At 50.2% G+C, this 22,514-nt stretch overlaps 1 long non-coding RNA gene across 1 annotated transcript; it reads right to left on the bottom strand.

Moving 5' to 3' along the window:
- Window positions 1-5,496: 5,496 nt before the first annotated feature.
- LOC141369963 (uncharacterized) lies at window positions 5,497-8,367 on the bottom strand. Its single transcript, XR_012373569.1, has 3 exons — window positions 8,039-8,367; window positions 7,686-7,957; window positions 5,497-7,380 (listed from the first exon to the last, which is right to left on the bottom strand). It is a non-coding gene; the product is annotated as an uncharacterized lncRNA (long non-coding RNA).
- Window positions 8,368-22,514: the final 14,147 nt, after the last annotated feature.

The following is a 22,514-nucleotide window of genomic DNA, read 5'->3' as shown; positions in this document are numbered from 1 at the left end:
CAGCCTTTGAGGATTTTACAGTTTCTGCCTGATGAACTCCTATTCAACCTTCGAAACCCAGTTCAAATATCCTCTCCAGGCTACTCATCTCATGCCACTTCCTCACTGGTTCTCTGCATGTGGCCACAAGAGCTTTCCAGGGGCTCTTTGGGGCCAGCTTGCCTCTTGAGAACCTTCAAGGCTCTGCTTCCCTCCAGATTCTCCCACCCACCATTTCTGAGCAACCCATACTCACCCTTCAGATCTCAGCTCAGATGGCATCTCACACAGAGTAAGGGCTTCACCCTCAAGGTCATTATCATGGTCTGTAAATTAAGCATTTATAGTGTGTTTGTATGATTCCTATATGCCTCCTTCCCTAGAATGTAAATTCTACAAGGGCAGAGAGCCTGGTGTTTGATCCCTTTTGTCATCTCAGAGTCTATATGGGGAGAACTCTCAGTATGCATCTGAAGAGCGAACCTGCTCTTCCGTGAAGTCTTCCCTGATTTCCTCAGATAGTTTCTCTCACATCTGCACATCTCTTATTGCTTTCTTTCTTGTCTGACTTTGCTTATGAATTTTTTTCTGAAATATTTTATGCATACAGAAAAGTATATAAAGTATGTGTACAGGTTAAAAAAATAATTTTCAAGCAAACACCCACTTAACTACCGCCCAGGTCAAGATAAAGAACATAATCTGCAACTTGAACCCCCAGTGTGCCTGTCCCTCCCCACAAGAATTAGCTATGACCTTGCTTTTTGATCATTTTCTTGCTTTATTTTATAGTTTTGCTATCTACATAGGCATTCCTAAACCACAGAGTTTAATGTTGCCCATTTTTGGAGATTTATGTGCACAGAATCATACTGCACATATTTTTTATATGTGTTTGGCTTCTTTGGCTCAATATTATGTTTGTGAGCCTTGTTCATGTGTAGCATGTGATGGCAGTTCATTTCCTTTGCTGTAGATAGAATATTCTATAGTGTGACACCATTTGTTTATTCATTAGAGTTTAACTGTGCTGCTATAGGCTTTTCTTTTTGTCTCCTAAAACACACTTGCCTTCAAATTTTAGGGTATATATCTAGGAGTGAGACCCTTGGGTCAGAGGATATACACTGCATCAATTTTATTAAGTAATGCCAAACTATTTTCTAGAGTGTTTGTAGCAATTTACACTTCCTTAGCTGTGAATGAGGGTTCCGTTGCTCCACCATCTTGCTGACACTTGCTATTGCCAGATTTTAAGTTTTGGCCCACCTGGTGGGTATATTATTGCATCTCATGATCTTTGTTTGCATTTCCCTCCGGACCGGTAAGCTTAAGCATCATTTCATATTGTTTTTTTTTTTTTTTTTAAGATTTTATTTATTTATTTAACAGAGAGAGACGGAGTGAGACAGGGAACACAAGCAGGGGGAGTGGGAGAGGGAGAAGCAGGCTTCCCTGCAGAGCAAGGAGCCCGATGCGGGGCTCGATCCCAGGACCCTGGGATCACGACCTGGGCCGAAGGCAGACGCTTAATGACTGAGCCACCCAGGCACCCCGCTTTATACTAAGTCTTGACAGCTGGTAGAGCAAGTCTTCCATCTTGTTACTCTTCTCTAAGAGTGTCTTGTCCTGGGCCACCTGGCAGGTTCAGTCAGAAGAGCATGTGACTCTTGAGGTTGGGATCCTGAGTTCAAGCCCCCTGTTGGGTGTAGAGATTACTTAAAAATAAAATCTTTAAAAAAATAAAAGAGTGTCTTGTCCCTTTGAATTTCTATATGCATTTTATTTTTTTAAAGATTCTATTTATTTATTTGAGAGAGAGAGGGACAGTGAGCACGAGAGAGAAAGAGAGAGAGAGAGCACACCAGTAGGAGAGGCAGAGGGAGAAGGAGAAGCAGGGAGCCTGATGGGGGGGCTTGATCCCAGGACCCCCGGGATCACAACCCAAGCTGAAGGCAGACGCTTAACCAACTGAGCACCCAGGTGCCCCTCCATATGCATTTTAGAATCAACCTTTCAAGTTCTGCTAACACCCACCCACACACACACACACACACACACACACCTCTGAACTTCTGCACTCAGCCTTTGAAGCACTTAGCACTGGATTATAGATGTTTATGTGTCTGCCCACCCCACCCCCTTCCCCGGCCCTGATCCCTGGTTCTCCCTAAAGGTATCAGTTCCCACAAGCTACTCAAGGCTTGAGCATCTTTCTAGGCTGGGTGTGAATCTGGTGTTTGAAAACATGTGTGCAACAAAGTCCCAGCAAGCCAGTTATCTCATCTTGCATTCAGTCAATGAAACTGCAGTCAGATCCATGCTGGAGGGAAGCTGACTGTGTTGGATGTACTGAGAGATGTTCTAGAATATTGTTCTCCAACATGGCACCTCTGTAAAGAATTTTCAAGGATGATTTTAACGATGCCCAGTGTTTTTACATGCTGGCTTAAGAACCAACTTTCGAATATGACAGGATTCCACTTACCCTCTACGGCACCAACCTCCCTGGTAACAGTTTTGCAAGCTCCTTGAAAGCATGGTCTGTTTGCCTTCTCCCCAAAGTTCTTCCCAGAGGACCTTCGCGCATCGTAGGTCTTCAGTAAATGCTGGAGTTATGATTAGTAAATGCTGTTGATTCTTCCATTCTACCTGCCTTCCACAAATGTTTTGTTTAAAGAATGCTTTTAAAAAGCAGATTTTTTGAAATATAGTTTACATGGCAGTAAAACGTATCCATTTAAATGTATGTTTTGACAAATGTGTCTGTAAATGGCCCTCTAACTTCCACAAACGCTCCTTCCAATTCATTTCCCCAGGATGGCCAGAGGGAGTTTTTATAGTAAATGCATCAGATGACTGCCCTGCCCTTGCTCCTCCCACGTTCTTAAAACCTTCCACTGGCTCCCACTCAGCTTATGAAAATAAGCAAGCACCTACCATAGCCTTCAAAGCCCTGCCTGACCCAGTCCTGTCCACCCCCTGGATCTCATTTTCTCTCTCCCTCCTGGTTTCTCGCTGCATTCCAGCCATGCTGTCTTTTTCTGTTTCTCTCAACCCACAAGGCTCTCTCTTGCCTCTGAGCCTTTGCAAATGCTGTTCCCACTGTCAGGAATGCTCTTCCCTGTATCAGTTAACTATTGCTGGGTAACAAACCACCCCCAAACCTAGTGTCTTAAAACAACCAGGGGCACCTAGGTGGCTCAGTCATTAGGCGGCTGCCTTCGGCTCAGGTCATGATCCCAGGGTCCTGGGATCGAGCCCCACATCGGGCTCTCTGCTGGGCAGGAAGCCTGCTTCTCCCTCTCCCACTCCCCCTGCTTGTGTTCCCTCTCTTGCTGTTTCTCTCTCTGTGTCAAATAAATAAATAAATAAAATCTTTAAAAAAAATTTAAAACAACAACCATTCATGATTTCTTAGGAGCCAGTGGGTCAGCCAGATGGTTCTGCTGGTCTGGGTGGGACTTGGTTGATCTTGGTTAGGCTCCCTCACACACTGGTGATCCAAGAGCTGTTGGCTGATCTGGGCTGGCATTGGCTGGGATGGCTGAGACACCTTGGCTCTCCTCCATGTGCCTCTCCCACCTCTTCAGCAGGCTTGTTAGGGGTGAAGGCAGAAGCCAAAAGGAAGGTGGGCTCTGGCAAGCATGTTTTCAAGCCTCTGCTCTGGTCAAGACTCCTAATGGCCTGTTGCTAAAGCAAGTCCATGGTCAAGCCCAGATTCAAGGGTTGGGAAATAAATAGACTCTGTCTCTTGAGTGAGAAGAACTGTAAGGTCTCAGGGCAAAGTCTAGACACAGAGAAAGGAGCACAATAGGGGCATCTTCATCCCTGCCCCTTCTTTCTGTCTAGTACGTTCTTATATTCTGCCTTTTCCTTGGATACCTTCCCCTTGACCATCCTGGGGGACAGTGGTCCTCCCCCAGTTCTTTTCGGGGACAGCCCTGGTCTGCTTCCTTCACAGCCCCCAGCACAACCTGTAATCTTATTTGTGTGTGTGTGTGTGGTCCCAGGGCTTGGCAGGAGGCAGGGACCACTCTGTGCTTCTTTGTGCCTCCAGGCTCAGCCCAGGGCTTGACACATAGAAATTGCTCAAGAAACATTTGTGCATCAGCTAATGACCCATCAGGACCTCATTCTTGGAGAAAGGAGAACATGTTACGCTGTGCCTCTGGGAGGTCAGTCCCCTTCCCTGAGCTGCCATATCCTAGAAGGGGGGTCCTAGAGAAAGCAGCTCTCATACTTAGTCCAAGCCCCAAGGCTGCCCTTGTCATTAGAAATCAGGCTGTTCACAGGGACAGCCTGAATGCTTGCAGCCCGGCGGCCACACCCTCACTGGAAGTCACACTGCCCTGCACTGAGGGTCAGGCCATTCTGCCCCAGGGGATGTGCAGGCCTTGCTCCACTGTCCTTTGATCTTAAAATAGATTAAAGGCCACCCTGTGAGGGAGGACCTCTGGAGTTTCAGAACTCAAAGATCAGAGCCTGTGGGTCCTGAGCCCCTGTGGGGTCCGTGGACTGAGGCCGCCGGGTGGGGTCGCATCAGTGGAAGAGGCCAGCCTCTGCCTCCCAGGTCTGATTCTACCCACTGAGTCCCCATGGGATCTCCTGCTCCGTCCCCCTGTGTTGTGGCCCAAGGGGCAAGCCTGCCCAACTCACCATTTGGGGCAGTGTATTCGAAGCGTGATGTTGAACCGGGACCTTCTTCGTCCTCTGCAACGTTAATGTCAATACTAGTACTAGCAATAATAATAGCAACTGTAATTCACTTGGCGCGTACTATGCGTAAGATATTTTGGGTATCCTGGTTTGTTCTTTGCTCGCAGTGGCTTTATGACTTGGTGACATCACCATCCCGTTTTACAGATGAGGAACCAGAGAGAGCGAGGGGTGTGCCTGAGGTCTTAGATTTGAGATCTGAGGTCTCAGAGATTTGAACTCAGGTCCCACTAACATTGAAGCTGATGCCGTCATCCACCACCAGGCCCAGGCTGCCCCTCAGTCCTCCCTCCGGCACCCGGGACCTGGACCAGACCTCTGGGTCCTGCCCTCCTTCCCTGCCCCTTGGCCCCATAGGGTCAGTGTCTGAGTAAACCACTCGAGGCCTATCTTAGCATCTCCTTGTCCCCACGAACTGCCCCCCGGTCACTCAGCAACCGCCCCAGCTGGCTGCCTGGGTCTGAGCCAAGGGCAGGCCTGGCTGCTGGTTCAGGGTGGGGAGGGCCTTGTGAGAGCCGCAGGTGCTGCCCTGTCAGGGGCCTTTGTCTCTCCCATAATTGGGTCCCAGCTGTCTCTCTAGGCCCCAGAGACCTGGGGAGGCCGTGGGCCAAGCCCTTGGCAGAGCAGCTGGCTGAGCATGCTGAGTGGAAGCAGATGTGCCCAGGGCCATATCTGGCCTGGTGCCGGGCGGTTGGGGGGGGGGGCGTGGCAGCCAGAGGAGCCCTCGGACCTAGGAGGATGCTCGGTTTTTAGAGCCAAGGGGGGCTGAACACAGAACAAAGCTGCCTCAGAGCCAAATATTTTAATCTGTCTGGTTTAAGAAAGAAATCAAATCTTCATTTTTGTTGTATACACCAGAGCTGGTTCTGAGCCAAAGGGAATTCGAGATTGACCCCAACGCCTGGTTCAACTTACAGATGGGGAAAACTGATGGATGGCAGGGATCTGCCCAAGGTCACCCGGCACTTTAGGAACTAGGACACCTTACACAGATTAGGGTGATGCTTGGGGTCTCCAGCCTTCCTCTGTCAAGGTACGTGTGATCATCTTTCTTATCTGGCCTGAGTGTGGGCCTCGGAGCCATGAGGTTTTCCAGAAGGGACACCCGCCATTCTGGGAAGGGGAAAGAAAGCCAGCATCCACCTGTTCAGTCAGGTTAACTCCTGCTGTAAGGCCACACTGGGCTCCTAAACCCTTTACTGGCAAAGAGATGCATCCCCAGGGAAGAGGAGAGCCTGCCTGTCTTCAGTGACCCTGCTCGTGGGGTCTTTTGAGATAGAAAACTCCGCACTGCAACTGGGAATCCCAGGTTCAAGTCCTAAGTCTGTCTCTGACATGCTGTGTGACCTTGACAAGCTGCTGCTTTTCTCTGGGCCTCAGTTTTTCCATCTGAAAAATGGGGTAATAGTATACTGAGGCCTTCTAGACAGCAGAGAGTCTATTTTGAAAATCTGGGCCCTTGTCCATTTCTTGAGAGCTTCCAAAGCCTGCCTTCTGAGATAGGAAGAGCAGTATTATCACTCCCTGGAAGGGAATTGACAGCTCAGAGAGGTGCAGTGACTTGCTCAATGACACACAGCATCCACAAAGCTGTGGGATTGGATGGAGGTTTTTTGATTTCTAGCTCTGCGGTCATCTCCTCCCCAGGAGACCACTGTTCTCCCTGCCAGACCATGTGAGGACAGCAGGTATGGTCTTCCGCGCTGAGGGCCTTCATCACCCCTCATGGGGAAGCTGAAAATGATGGCAAGGATCAAAGCACAGAGGCTTACTTCACCCTTCCTAATGGGAGGGGCTTCAGAGGCTCAACACAGTGCTTGGCCCTAGACCCTCTTCGGCATCCCTGTGGGAGAGTAAGGTCAACTAGCCTCTGCTTGGACCGCTCCCAGACAGGAAGCTCACTACTTCCTGGGGCAGGTTAGCTTGGATTATGAGAAAGTACCCTCCACCTGACTCCTACTCAAGATCCCTCCTGGAAGTGGGCCCGTCTGCTGCTGTCTTGCTCTGAGCGCTGACGGATCTCCCCGCAGCCCCCTCACCTGGCCCCCGCTGAGGCTGGGACTGCCCTGCGGCCGGCAGGAAGGAACCGGCCTCTCTTCCCGTCCGCCCCCCCCACGGCAGGAGAGGAGCCTGTGAGCCCCTTGCCTGGACCTCATGGGGGGAGGGACGAGAGTTCTGAATCTTCAGCAGAAGATTCGCTGGTCTGGGAATGAGAACACCGGAGTCTGCACCACATCGAGTCTACCAGTGACTTGCTACGTCATCTTGGGTGAGTTGTTTTGCTTCTCTTGGCCTTAGTTTTCTCATCTGTAGGATGGGGATGTTCGTAACCCCTGCTGGGCCCACGGGGCTTGCATAAAACCTGCTGGGAGGGGTGGTGGGAAGTGAGACCTTCGCAAAGTCAAGCACTGGACACAGGTGAGGATTGTGCAGAGAGAAATCATCTTCAGGTGTGACTCTGGGCAAATCTGAGTCTCGCCGGCGCTCCTGCGGCTGTGGGCGGGGCCTCGGGCAGGTGTGCCAGGTGATCTCCGCAGGCCTGCTTCACGGACTCTACAAACTGCTGGGTCCTGGGGCTGCGCCATGGGACAGGGACACGGCGCCAATAAGGTAGGAAGCTTTTTCTCTTCTGATGACAACTCAAGATGTTTTTGAACATATTGAAGCAAACATGAATACATTCTGAAACAGAAGGACAATGTGGCCATGGACTGAAGGTAAAACACCCGGCTGGAGAGACCCCAAGCCGAGGGCAGGCTTTGCCCTCCCAGGCTCTGCCCTGCTCCCGTCCAGTCCCCACCGCCGCCCCCCTGCTGGTGCCTGTCCCATTCTCTTTCTGTAGGAGAGGAACTTTAGGGAGAAAGTTTGTGTGGTCCCGTGACAGCACAGGTCAACCCAATAAAATAAAATTTCTGATCAAGGCGCCCCCCACCCCACTCCCGGACCCCTCCTTTGGCAAACTCTGCTCTTATTTATTACAAACTTGCCATTCAGAAATCTTGGTGAAATGTCTGAGCTCATTTCCTGTCCTGAGAAGTGGTAGTCATTACCACCATCACCACCTTCTCCCGCGAGCAGCTGTTAGAACCCTCTTTTCTGGGAACCTGGGTGGCTCAGTTGGTTAAGCGACTGCCTTCAGCTCAGGCCATGCTCCTGGAGTCCCGGGATCGAGTCCCGCGTCGGGCTCCCTGCTCGGCGGGGAGTCTGCTTCTCCCTCTGACCCTCTTCCCTCTCGTGCTCTGTATCTCTTGTTCTCTCTCTCAAATAAATAAATAAAAAATCTTTATTAAAAAAAAAAAAGAACGCTCTTCTCTGACAAAACCAGACCCCGTGGTCTCACCTGGGAAAGCTGGGGCTCGGAGAGGCTCAGGGTGTTCCTCAGGCCATTGCTCTGACAGTCCTGGGCACACAGACTCCTGGGGGGACCTTGCTGGCTGTGGGTTCCAACGCAGGAATCTGCATTTCCAGGCATCTCCCAGGCGTGCCGATGTTGCTGGTTCAAGGTCACCCTTGGACGCCACAGCCATTTAGTATTGGCACTGGGGCTGCTGCCAGCCTCCTCTGCCCCACTGCACCTGCCCACCCTCCCTGCACCTGCCGTCAGTGGACCTGGAGAGCACAGAGCGCCTGACACCAGGCTCAGGTGGTGCTGTATCCCCAAGAAACCAGGTCTTCTCTGTCCAACTGAAGAATTAGAAGATGAACATATCATAACCTCCAGTGTGATAAGTGACTCAGGCAAGAATCATCAGTGTGCGCTAGGGCCACAGGGTGGGAAGTGTTGGGTAACAGGATACCATCAGTCTTGAAGTGTCGCCCCAAAGATTACTCATTAACTACAGAGGGGAGTGTGCTTTGGTGCTGGGAGGCCTGGCAGTGACCGCCTACACGGGCCATCAGGCTGGACCTTGGCCATGCTGAGATACCACCCTTACTGGAGACAGTTGGCCTGAGGCTAACATGGGAATCCTGTGGGACATTCTGCAGGGCTTCTCGCCTCGGTTCTTCCAAGGGTCTAGTATCATGAGGAACAGAGTAGGGGTGACATAACTGCCCAAGGCTGTACATGACGCTTGATTGGATCCTGGACTAGGAAAAGCAGCCACAAAGCACGTTTGGGAGGCCACCGGGGAAACGTGAGCATGGACTTTGGGTGATGTTGGGTGATGTTGCTGCGTTAATGCTGATTATTGTTGGTGTGGGATTGTGGAGGGGAGTGTCCTCCTTCTGGGGAGATGCACCCTCAGGTGTTTGGGGATGAAGTATCACGATGTCCCACCTTTCTTCTGGGTGGTTTGGCAAAAGGGAAGCGTGTGCGTGGAGAGGGAGAGACAAAGACAGACTCACGCACACACCGGTCATCTCCATGAAGGGTGTTCTCTCAACCATCCAGTGGGTTAGAACATTTTCAAAATAAAAAAGGCACTGAAAAGCCACAAATCTTGACTGAAATCTCTCCGAGAGAAAAACAGATAAGACTTAAGACTCACATCCTATGACGGAAAAAATGTCTTAAATATCCTCTCCACCCATCTTCTATTCAGAGTCTCACTTGTTACGGAAAGTGTTCCCTATAGAATCCTTTTTGCAGGTAGGATGCCTGGGTGTGACAGTTCACTCCAGCATCCTATACCTGGCCAAGCTGCTTAAAGCGTTCTATACCTCGGCTTCCTCATCTGTACAATGGGAGAGAACATGAGGACCCACTGATGGCGTGGTTGTGGGGATTAAATATCAGGATGCCAATGGGGCACTGGGCTGGTGGTCATTGCTCAGTAGATGACATGACTGCCCATGGCAGGTTGTCCTGCCTCAGCCCCAGCCTTTCTGGAATGTTCACGTAAATGAGGGCCGGCCTCTGCTGAGGCTTCCCAGGCACCTCTGACCGTCCATTCCGCTGTGGATGGCTGGACATCAGTACTGCTCCTCCTAGGTCTCCTCTTCTGGCCCATGGGATGGTTGCAGGGAACCATCACCTTGAGGCTGGGCATGGCCACGTGGCTTGCTGTGGCCACCAGGTGGAGGCATTTAACCACACATGCTCCTCTTCCCTAGCTCTCTTCCCACGTTGACAGGCAGGGGCCGTGCGGAGGTCCTGCCTGCACCCGGGGTGGGCTCTGAATGAGTGAGAAATACATCTTTGTGGCTTTAAGCCTCTTGGATTTAGGAATTGTTTTGTTTCCAGTACAACCTTATCTATACCACCGATAAAGCGGGGTTGCCCCGTCCCTGGCCAAGGCTCCCTGGAACGCTCATCTAGAGGAGGGTCAGTCTTAGCGGGCACTTCCCAAGCGTCTCTGACCCGAGCCAATGCCCTCACCCCCCTTGGAGCCTCTGAGCTCAGCTCTGCCACCCCCCGGCCGTCCCCTTGCCCTGGCCAAGGGCCACTGACCCATGATCACAGAGAGGGCCGTCCCTTCCCCCAAATATAGGCTCTTATCAGCCAATCTGCTGCAGGACATTTGGTCATTGTCTTAGTCTAGACATCAGAATGAAAATCTCTTATCAGCTCATGCACTAGGGAAGTTGGGTTGGGCCAAAATTCCTCTGCCTCCAGCACAGCTGCTGTTGCTGCATCAAAGATGAAGCTTGTTGGAAGGGAAACCAGGGGCGAGGGAAGGAGCCCTGGACTGGGAGCCAGAAAGCCTGGGCTCCGGCCCTGGCTCTGCTTCTCACTGTGCGGCCTCAGGGAGTCTCTTCCTTTCCCGCCAAAGATTAAAGAGCCCTGCTTTTTCCTGCCCCAGGGCCTTTGCACAGGTTATCCCTGCCTAACAGCGCTCACAGCTCAGCTCACCGCTCACTGGCTTCCCTCTTTATCTGCTTATCTCTTGCTTATTCGGCACATCTCAGCCTGAAATACAGGGTCATTGTGTTCAAAGCATCCCGCATGCCGCCTTCAGAACACATATTTGTTTGCTTTAATTACTTTAATTAAAGTCATTACTTTAATCACTATTTGTTCAGAGACTGTCTCCTCTCTAGGCTGTGAGCAACATGAAAGTGACAGTCTGCCCACCTTTTTGTGACCCAATCAAAGCTTGGTGAAGGAGGGAGTGATGTGTGTGAACAGACCTGTGAGAGGCTCCCTGACAGCCTGGGCATGGGGCGGGGGGTGGAGTTTAAAGGTGTCCAGCTCCCCTCTCCCCTCCCCTTCTCCCAGGGAGTCCCTCTTCCAGGTCCCTTGGGCAAGGGCTAGGTGTGGCCTAAGTGACTTGGTCCTGTGCTGCCCCCTGGTGTCCACTTCTAAGATAACGGCCCCAGGCCCTCCCGCTCCATGGAGGAAACTGCCTGGGAGCTTTCCCTGTGTTGTTACTGCGGACAACAGCCCTGTGAGACCGGGGTTATTATTGCCCATTTAATCAATGAAGAAAGCCCACATCTGCTTATTTAGCTGGAAAATATTCATCGAGTACCTATTATTTACCAAGCACTTTTCTGGGAGCTGGTGCTTCACTTTTCTACCCCAATGGAGCGTCCATTTAGTCTGCCAGGAGGAGGGAAGACAGTAAATGCCATGAACACACAGAATGTGTGTGTGTGTGTGAGAGAGAGGGAGAGAGAGACCAGCACGTTGATGGACCAGGCATTAACTGACTTGTCCAAGGTCACACAGATGCCACTAGATTTGAGTCCGGTTGTAATGATCACAGCTGATAGCTATATAAGCCCCCCAGCTCTGTGCCAGGTGCCAAACTCAGTGTTCCCTACCTGTGTGTTAACTTGCTTTATCCTGACAACAACCCAAAGGTTATCCCAACTGCAGAGGGGGAAACAGAACACAGAGAGGCTAGGTAACTTGCCCAAGGTCACTTAGCTGCAAAATGGTGGAACCAGGACTTGAACCCAGGTGTTTTGGCTCCAGAACCTGTCTCCCTAGCACTGTGCTACACTAACTCTAGGAGTTTTGACATCCAAGGCTTCAGTGATGGTGGCCACAAATCCACGGCCATGTCCCCTCCTTCCCTAGCGAAGAAGGATCAGAAGAACTCATCCTGGCCGGTCCCCTGTCTCCAAACCATCCAAGATGGCTGAGTAGCATCCTATCCCATGGCTTGGAGAGATTGAGGAAGAGAGGGTACCATGGATGGCCCCTGCCTCTCACAGGTCTGTTCACACATATCACTCCTTCCTTCACCAAGCCTTGATTGGGTCACAGAAAGGTGGGCAGGTCCCCCCCCAACCACAGAAACGTGGGCCGGTCCACCCAGAACCAACCCTGCTAAGGAGGGAGATGAGGGCCAAGGGTGCAGAGAGCCAAGGAAGGCTTTTCAGAGGAGGTGAGAGATTCGAGGAGAAATGAGTAGGATTTGGATGCACAATTCTGTGGGAGGGGCAGAAGCAGAGGGAATGGGGTGTACGGCTGCTGGAGGGTGAAAAAATAAAACTCACTACAGGCTCTGAGGTTCAGGCTTCCCTAGCAGGCTGAGGAACTGGGCTGCCTGTGTGCTGGGGGCCCTTCAGGGGAAGGACTTGGTCAGGTCGGGGCTTTGGAAGAGCCTTGGGCTGCAGAGTGGAGGGGTGGGCAGGGGGCGGGGAAGTGAGACCTGAACCAGGGAGACGAGATGGGGGCTGTTGTAGGTGTCCAGGTGGGAGGGGCACGGACAGCCAGGGAACAGGGATGAAGACTCAGAGGCTGAAGCCAAAGTGAGTTTTGGAATCACAGAATCTGCCCCCCTCCACCTACCACTTCCTTTCCTCCAATTTCCCCTCAGTCACTCCACTCTGCTCTTGCTTTGTTAAAGAACAGTTTTTCTGACACTTGCCAGCTTAGTAAAAAGTTTATTTAAGACTGTTGCAATAGGGGAGAGAGGCTGGGCTTAACTCTGAATACAGCAAAGACAGCAGGGGATTTATAGCAAGGAGCGGGGTAGGGGGGGTGGGGGGTGCTGTCAGTGGATGGGAAATGACTAAGAGGAGGAAGGGTAGGGAAGTGCTTGCTAAACTGACTTAATAGGATTCTTGCTAAAGGCAGGCCAAGAACTTAGTAGATATCAAGGGTAGGGGGATTTTCGCTAAGCTAAGCAGAATTTTTTGCTAAAACATACGCACACATGTGTGACCAGGTGTGGGTGCACATGTATATGCACACATAGACATACACACATACCTGTGTATACACATGAACTCATATGCACACCCCCACATGCACCCATGCACGGACATGGATGCATACGTGTGCAAACAGTACATACCCACGCCCACACATGTGCACACGTACATAATGTACACACAGACGGCCATGCATACACGCATGCATGCGCACGCACATACACTTCTGACACCCTGACTCTGACCCCCCCATCCTGCTGGAGCAGGGCTGCCTTGCCCCAGGGCCTGGCATAGCCACAGCCTGATGACCAGGGCTCCTGGGGCATCTGCTGACTCCGGGCCTGGCCAGACGACCCCACCGATCCTTTGCTGCCACCTTGTGGCCACTTCCCAGATGGCAGCATGTAGGCGGCGAGCTCTTTCCCTGGTTCCCGGTTCTGGGAGACGCTCAGCCCCCCTGGAGCCTTGCGCACCCCGGAGTGCTTGGTTTTGCCAAATGCTGTGAGTGATTCGTGGGGGCCTGGAACAGGGTGAGGGTCCCCACTCTCCCCACTACCCCCTAACCCCTTCTTGTCCCCTCTCACCTCCAGGCCTTCACAGTGCTTTCCTTTGCTTGGAGCACCTGCCACCCCCCTTTCTCTGTGAGCTCTTTGGGGGAGACTTAACTGTGCTCTGCTCAGTATCTGGGGACCTCATGTGGCCTCTGACGCAGACAGGTGTTCGATGAGTCAAGGAGTGAGGGAGAAGGAAGGGAGGAAGAGAGGGGAAGGGGGAGGGGAGAGGGGAGGATGGGAGAAGCCTGGCAGCAGGAGGAAAAGATGGCTTGATAAAGGGTCACCAGGAGGCCTTGGACCCTGCATCCCAAGAGATCAAAGTTTTAACCAGGAGAGAGAACAAAAGTGTGAGATTTTTTTTCACAGTCTTTTAATCTGGCTCTAAGTTATTGCTTGCTTGCTATTATGTTTATTAGGAGACAGAGGGAGTCTTCCTCTCTAAATGCCCCCAAAAGGCCAAAGTTATGAGCGGGTGTGTTGTCACCTCCATGTAAGAGGGGGCAGGTCCCCTTGTTCCTCAGTGTAGTGGGGGACCTGGGGGCCGTCTAATCTGTAGCAGGGGAGGGGTCGTCTCTGCAGCCGAGACTTTGCAGACCCTGAGAGAAACCTCAGTAGTAGAGGCCTGAAGACCCGGGATGGCGACTTGATACTGTTTTGAGTCGATCACAGAAAACCCCTCTCAACCGGTGTCTCCCTCTTGGAGTTCTGAATCTTTCTCTCACTGCCTTATAAAGAGAAGCATTTAGGCTTTTTGAAGGCCTGGCAAGGAGCAAGGGCATCTTGTCTGATATCTGACCAGGAGTTCATCCTGTCAGTGTTACTTGAACATGCATTATGTGACAGTTCCCGTTCCGAGGGGCAGAGATAGGGCCAGGAATGACAGCAGATGGAATTGCTGCTAGGGGAGGGGGGCCAAGAGTAAGCAGGTTCACAGAGCTGTATAAAATCAGGGGGGCAGTGATGAGGACATCAAGAAGAACGAGGGGACGCGTGTGAATCCCCCTATAACGAGCATACAAGAAGGTGGGACCCTGTGGTGGGTACCCTGAACAGGATCTTTTAATTGGTTTAATTTTTTTTTTAAGATTTTATTTATTTATTTGACAGAGACACAGCGAGAGAGGGAACACAAGCCAGGGGAGTGGGAGAGGGAGAAGCAGGCTCCCCACCAAGCAGGGAGCCCGATGCGGGGCTCGATCCCAGGATCCTGGGATCATGGCCTGAGCCGAAGGCAGACGCTTGACGACTGAGCCACCCAGGCGCCCCTAATTGGTTTAATTCTTAAAAATTACACAAGTAATGTAGGTTTAGTATAGACAATTTTTGAAAGTACAGGTAAAAAAAAAAAAAAAAAAAAAGGTGCCCACGATCCCTTTGGCTGCAGGTATCTGCTCGCCTGGGATGGAGTGTTCACACTTGACGTGATTGAAGACTAAATCACCGTGACTGAGAGAAATGTTCTTTGGAACTACTGTATGATTGTCATGTTTGAGCCAAGGGACCACCATGCCCTAGGTGTTCCTGTCTCCTGTCGTCCTGTTACCTGGCTGCTTGGGACTCTGTGTTTGTCACTCAGGTCTTGTGCTGGCCTTTCCACACGAGGGGGGAATAAGGGAAGTGGCAGACACAGGCTCTGGGACTGGATTCCAGCCTAATGTAAGCGGTGGCTGCATTGAGACCCCTTAAGTCTTTCCCCAAAGAGATGACCAGGCGATTTCCCAACATAGAGACTGGATCGCTTGCAGATAAGTGTCATAAGTATTTGGGCTCAAGTGACGTTCAAGAAGTACACATTAAAACACCACCACCCACGGGCGCCTGGGTGGCTCAGTCAGTTAAGTGTCTGTCTTTGGCTCAGGTCATGATCTCAGGGTCCTGGGATGGAGTCCCACATCGGGCTCTCTGCTCAGCGGGGAGTCTCCCTCTCCCTCTCCTTGCTGCTCCCCCTGCTTGTGCTCTCTCGCTGTCTCTCTGTCAAATAAATAAATAAAATCTTTAAAACAAACAAACAAACAAAAAAAACCCAACACCACCCAGGGGTATCTGGGTGGCTCAGTTGGTTGAGCGTCTGACTCTTGGTTTCGCCTCAGGTCATGAGCTGTGAGATCGAGCCCCACATCGTGCTCCACGTTCAGCACGGAATCTGCTTGAGATTCTCCCTCTCCCTTTCCCTCTGTCCCTCCTGCTCATGCGCGCGCTCTCTCTCAAATAAATACATAAATAAATAAATAAATAAATAAATAAAATCTTAAAAAAAAAAAACACAACCCACCCAGAAGATTAGCAAAGTAGCAAGTTGGATGGTATTAAATGTAGGAAACAGCCATCATGCACCAACAGTTAGGTGGGGGTTGGGGAAAGCAGCTATAGATACAAACACAAATAGTATGGTCATTCTGGAGAACACCTGGAACCAGCAAACCCACTCCTTGACTTTACAACCTGGAGAAATCCTTACCCAGAGCAGCACCGTTTGGGATGAACGGGAAGTAAGAGGCACCCCAGGCACCTGGCGCCTGGGGAACGACTCAGTGAGCACAGAGGAGGACGTCCATAAGGGATGCCATTTGGCAAAGAGCAGCTACCAAGTATGTGACCTGATGGCACCTTGGAACAGATCTTTTTTTTTTTTTTTAAGGATTTTATTTATTTGACAGAGACACAGTGAGAGGGGGAACACAAGCAGGGGGAATGGGAGAGGGAGAAGCAGGCTTCCCGCGGAGCAGGGAGCCCAATGCGGGGCTCGATCCCGGGACCTGGAATCATGACCTGAGCCGAAGGCAGACGCTCGACGACTGAGCCACCCAGGCGCCCCCCTTGGAACACATCTTAAAAGCAGGGTTAAGTCTCTAGTGTGGCACCATCTGTAAACATGAGCTCCTATCTCACTGGCATTTCGAATTGCAGAAATTCTGTTTGTTCTCCATCCCCCTTCCCACGGTATGCAGCTGCCTTTTCTACCCGGATACTTCTTAGGACTTTTAGTTTTATTTCTGCTTTGAAAATGTTGCCCTGACATCACCCAGAATGTCCTGGGTCCTTTTTGATCTGTACACACGGTTGTTTCTGCAGCTCAGAAGAGGTTCTTTGTGTTGCCTCTTTAATGATAAAGATTGTTTCATTTGTGGGTTCTCGTTCATGAACATCATTTTTTTTTTTTGTTCACCGCTTGTCTCTTCTCCATTTTTCTGAAACGATCATGCTATCGATTGTGATTTTTATTCATTTGTCTTTTTCTTCCGCGTTCTTCCTTCAAACCACCCATCCGATGATCTGCCGTTTGCTGTGTACTGTTTAAGTGCGGCTTGGGTCCTGCCTTCATGCTCTTCGCTTCCTTGCCATCCCCTCCACCCCACATCTCATGCACCCCCCCTTTGCATCTCATCTTGTCACTTTGCAGTGGCTCCCTGCCTTCTTGGGCTTCATGAGGATGCCTGAAATGACCTTTGGCGGGTCATTTTTGAAGATTTGCTCACCTCCTGGACACGGCCCTGTTTCTCATAAGAGAAAGTACAGTTGCTTTTTTTTAGTATTATTTATTTATTTGAGAGAGAGAGCACGAGAGAGAGGGGCAGAGGGAGAGGGAGAGAGAATCTTAAGCAGACTCCCCACTGAATGTGGAGCCCGACACACTCATGACCTGAGCTGAAACCAAGAGCCAGACACCTAACCAACTGCACCACCCAGGTGCCCTGCAGCTGCTTTGCTCATAGCCTCCATGTTGGTTTTCCCCTCCTTACTCATCCTTGAGCGAGGCTGGACGGCAGATTTGCTCTCTCTGCGGGGCTGGGCATCTGCACCTCCGGTCCTCCAGCAGGAGGGCAAGTGGATGTTTGCACATAGCCGTCCAATTTCCTGTCTCTGGCAGATTTTCACAGGGTCTTTGTGACTTGCCTGTTGTCTCCATCATCTGCTTCTCCATCACTCTGAGTGACGTCGGTTGACAGAATTGTCCCCACTGGGGGCATTACCACGGACATTTTCTCAAGCCTCCCTCTGGACTGGACTCCATGTCTCAGAAGAGCTGCCTTCTTGCCAACGTTCTCCTCTTCAATTTTTTTTTTCTCCTCCTCAATTTTTGAAGGTTACAGAGGACAGCTCCCCAGGTCCTGGTTGGCACGGGCCCTGGGTCAGGGAATGGGGAGCAGGAGGAGGAGAAGGTGTGAAGCGTTTTCCTGTTTTTTTTCTCTTCCAGATGGCTCTTTGGACTTATGAAGTGTTCTTTTAAAACCCCAAGCTGGGGGGCGCCCGGGTGGCTCAGTCGTTAAGCATCTGCCTTCGGCTCAGGTCATGATCCCAGGGTCCTGGGATCGAGCCCCGCATCGGTCTCCCTGCTCAGCAGGAAGCCTGTGTCTCCCTCTCCCGCTCCCCCTGCTTGTGTTCCTTCTCTCGCTTTGTCTCTCTCTGTCAAATAAATAAATGGAATCTTAAAAAAACAAACAAGCAAACAAAACTGAGGGGCGCCTGGCTGCGTCAGTCTGTAGAACATGTGACTCTTGATCTTGGGGTTGTAAGTTTGAGCCTCACGTTGGGTGTAGACATTACTTAAAAATAGTCTTGGGGCACCTGGGTGGCTCAGTCGTTAAGCGGCTGCCTTGGCTCAGGTCATGATCCCCGGGTCCTGGGATCGAGCCCCGCATCGGGCTCCCTGCTCAGCGGGAGGCCTGCTTCTCCCTCTCCCACTCCCCCTGCTTGTGTTCCCTCTCTTGCTGTGTCTCTCTCTGTCAAATAAATAAATAAAATCTTTAAAAAAAATAGTCTTAAAAAGAAAAACCCAAGCTGATTCATATGACTCCCTTTTTAAAGCAACTTATCCCCTCCCCCATTGCCCTCCAGTGAGGGTCTGAGTCCCTTATTCTTCCCAGAGTCCTGTAGAGGATCCATCATTCCCTCCTCTCCAGCCTTAGTTCCCCACGCTGCCCTTGGACTTGGTGCACATTCCTTAATGCACCACGTTCTCCACAGACCTCTGTGCCTTCGCACAAGCTGCTTCCTTGGACTCAGTGGCCTTGCTCTTCCCACCCCATCTCTACCTGGAGGAGACTAAGATAGGGCTCAGCTGCATCTCTTCCAGGAACCCGTCTCTGATGTCCCTGGCTGGGTGAGGTCCCTCCCCCCCCCCCCCCCCCCCCCCTGCTGCATTCTTTCATCCGTTCGTGCCCTCCATGCCTCCTGGATCCAGTTGAGTTTCAGACACTCTGGCATCCCTTCCTGCACTGGACTCTGAGGGGCAGGTCTTATTCACGGTCTCCAGGGCCCAGGAGCAGGGCCTCGATCACTGCGCGAACCTACCTGAGCCGAGCCTCCGCTAGAAGGCAGCGCTATACAATGTCCCCTGGAGACCTAATCCCCATGTGCTGGGCTCCTGGGAAGAACAGTCAGAAGGGCCCACCTTCTCCAGCAAGGCAGCTCTAGCTAGAATATCCCAGTCTTCTGAACCAAATCCTTTAGCTCTGCCCTTGGCCTGCCCCAGGACCGCATATCCTGTTAGTGCAATTTTATTAAGAACATTGTAGAATCCAGGAAAGCATTTGCGGGCAAAGGAAAAAGAGGGGACTTCTGGTCGCGGTACACGCAAACAGTGATAACACGTAGAAGGCTCTGCCCAAAGCCTCAAAGTCTGTGTTTAGAAAATGCAAGGGTAGAACCAACCTCAGATACCTGGACGTTTACTAAACTACCCTTTTTTGTTTAGCATTAAAAAGAAATACGCACCACGTTGCCTAAATTGCTTTAGAAATCTGCAAAGACTTAGGCATAATCTGTCTTTCCAAAGACAGAATTTCAATCCTCCTTTGCTTGTGGGAACAGAATGTAAAAATAATCACCAGCTTTAGGGTTTGAATGCCGCCTCGACAGGAGGAGGTGGAGTGCAGGGGGCAGAGCTGCCTCACACGTTAAGGTTGGCAGAAATTAGCATCCTGAAGTGCCCGCTGTGGAATTGTCATTTAACCAGGTTAAAAAAAGCTATTCCCAAACAGGCTCCTTCTGACGGCCTCGGAGCTGACGTGGAAGCCGCCAAATGTGTGTATTTGTGGAGTTGTAAGTAGGTCAGATATTTCTGTCGCTAATTATTACTTGTGAAAAAATATGTCGTGAGCTTGCCGCAGGGAGAGAGTATCGGAAGCAGCATTGATCTTTGGAAACTCCAGCCAGATTTATCCCTACAGGGCTGGAATCCTGAGGGCAGTCAGACGAGGAAGAAAAAATGTCCTAAATCCAGGTGCTTGTGGGACAGTTGCGGGAACTCCAGCAGGAAGTCAGGAAATCTGGGTTCTAGCCCCTGATTTTCACTTCCCTCGTCTGGGCTTCAGTTCTCTCGCTGGGTCGGATTTGATTTTCAGTATAAAATTTTGATACCATGACCTCATCAGTGGAAGGTCATTTTCTGGGGACCTGGGATTTCCCTTCTGTTTTAGGGGTAGGTTTTTGTGTCCTGGGAGGTATAAAGGAATCAGCTCAGAAGTTCGATCAGCGTACTTTTGGCAATGAATCATAGTGGAAAATTTTGCAGTACCTGGATCAGACCCACGTTCTTAAATATCTGTTGAGTATTGAATATGTGTTGGACATTGTGGCAGGCGTGATGGACACACTCGAGCATATGACCCTGCCCACTCCTTTGTGCATTTAGGATTGGTGGTCACCGATTACTTACTTTCAGAGAGTGAGATGATATGCCCAAAGTTACCCAGATAGTAAGCAGCAGAATTAGGATTTGAACCCAGCTTCTCACTCCAGTATCCTAAACCAGCCCCCAGAACTATGCTTGAGTGAGCAGTTAGGGGGACAAAAACGCCCCCCCTTCCCCTAGATGTGAAGTCTGGATACCAGGACAAGATGCTGCTCTAATTAGTTTTCTTTTACAGGTTCAGAGACTTGTCAATGCTTTATGCAAAGTTATGCAGAATATGCAAATGAGGCGTGTCTCTGGCTGTGTTGTAACCAATATAGCACCTATGTTTCTCTGATCTGAAAAGTTCTACCTGCAGAGCTTCTTGGTGGCTTGGGCAGTGGGAAGGGTACTGGGCAGCTTTCCACAAAGTCACACTTTCTTGCAAGTCCCCTCTAAGTGTATCCAGGAACTGGAATGTAAATGCCCCTGCCGTATGAACCATATGGCGCATATGGCGCCACATATCTGGGCAGGGATGAATTTAGTTGATCTGAAGAGTTCTTGTTTTTGTTTTTAAACAGGGTGGGCCTCAGGGGCGCCCAGCTGGCTCAGTCGGAAGAGCATATGACTCTTGACCTCGGGGTTGTGAGTTTGAGCCCCACGTTGGGTGTAGAGATTATTTAAAAGAAGATAAACTATATAAACAAGTGGGCTTCATTTCCTGATCTCCAAAATGGGTGAATGAGGGGCAGCTGGGGGACTCAGTCAGTGGAGCATGTGACTCTTGATCTTGGGGTCATGAGTCTGAGCCCCACAATGGGCATAGAGCTTACTTAAAAAATAATAATAAAATTAAACTAAAAAAAATAGGTGAATGAGCTTAAGGCCCTGTGATGACCTGAGTCTCCGGGATCCCATATTAAGGCTTCTGGAAAGTACTATCCTCTTTTTTTTTTTTTTTTCAAAACTCTGCTTATGACGACCCTGACCCTTACCCCTCTCCAGCACTCAATCCCACCACCCCTTGTTTGCCACCCACCCCATGCCCTGGAACTGTTTGCCCTGTCTTTTCTCATATTTTGCACATGCTGTTTCTGTGCCCCCCCCCAGCAACCTTTTCTCTCTTCTGCCTGTCTAACTCCTCTCCCTTCACAGGCCAGCTTAGATATTACGTCCTCCTGCCCCCAACCCCAGGCAAGCCCAAGCACCCTGAATGCCTAGCTCTCTCTTTTTTTTTTAAAGATTTTATTTATTTATTCATAAGAGAAAGAGAGATAGAGGCAGAGGGAGAAGCAGGCTGCCAAGCAGCAGGGAGCCTGATGCGGGACTCGATCCCAGGACCCTGGGATCATGACCTGAGCCGAAGGCAGACGCTTAACCGTCTCAGCCACCCAGGCACCCAATGCCTAGCTCTCTTGATAGTGCTTATTAGCTAGTTTCTTGTCCTGGTTAACTAGAAACAGAGACCCCCATCAACATAGCCCAGAACTGCCAAAGTAGTCCAGAATTAACATTTAAGGAATTAACAAGTCAAAGAATAAGTGCATCTACCCATTTTATTGTAAAATTGTCCAAAGGATGCAGTTGCTATAAACCCCCCACCCAGCTTGTGACTTTAGACTAAAAATAGGTATTGGGACACCAGGCTCCTCTAATTCCCTAATATAAATTTTAATTTTTAATAACTTGAGAAATCAGTGAACTATACCTATGGGAAAATGATGAGGAGTCAGCCACATAAATTAATGGAAAGTATGTGTTCACATTATCTAACTATATTAAGTGTGAATAATAATTAATTATAGATTCTACATGCGGTCTTGTCTTAGAGAACTCAATGTGAAGGAATTTAAAAAGTCATTCATCACCGCCTGCCCCCCCGTGCTCCACCCCAGGCCATAACATAAAAAGCAACGGCCAAAGAATTTTCCATAATTTATGAAAATCATCATCTTAGAGGAAAAATAACTCTCATTAGCAGCATAATAACTTGGAAAAAGAAGCTGTGCCCCAGTGTGTATGGTAATGCTCATGTAATCATTTGGCCCACCCTCCCCTCTCTCCCCTGCATTTATTAATTCTTCCATTCATTCACTGTCTCTGTGGTATATGGAGGGGGGGACTGCTGGTGGATGTGAACGTGAACTCTAGAACCAGATTGTCTGAGTTCAAAACCAAACTCCTCTACTTTGCAGCTGTGTGGCCTTGGGCAAGTCACTGAACCTCTCTGTGCCCCAGTTTCCCTGTCTATAAAATGGAGGTAATAACAGTACCTATTGATAGGGTTGGTATTGATGGGGAGGGGGTGAATAAACAGATACAGGTGACGTGCTTAGTGTAGAACCTAAGCACTCATTAAATGAGAACTCTAGCTGTGGGCCTGGTGTGCTGGGCACCCCTTAAGAAGGACCAAGCTTCTGTGCTCGAAGAGTTTGCTGACTGGTGAGAGAAACAGTCTATACATAAGCAAGCTCTCTTCAAATTACAACCTCGCATGTTACATATGGATGTAAGGTCTGTGATACGGAGAGATGGGGCTTCTTATGTCGGGGGTGGGTGTGGACCACTTCTCTGAGGAGGTGACATTTCGCTCAAGA

This window comes from Callorhinus ursinus, unplaced genomic scaffold (genome assembly GCF_003265705.2).
Source record: "Callorhinus ursinus isolate GAN/ISIS: 27379988/994484 unplaced genomic scaffold, GSC_fseal_2.0 scaffold24, whole genome shotgun sequence".
In the NCBI taxonomy this organism is placed as follows: Eukaryota; Metazoa; Chordata; class Mammalia; order Carnivora; family Otariidae; genus Callorhinus; species Callorhinus ursinus.
The sequence above is the reverse complement of the archived record's forward strand: the minus strand, read 5'-3'. Positions and strand labels throughout refer to the sequence as shown.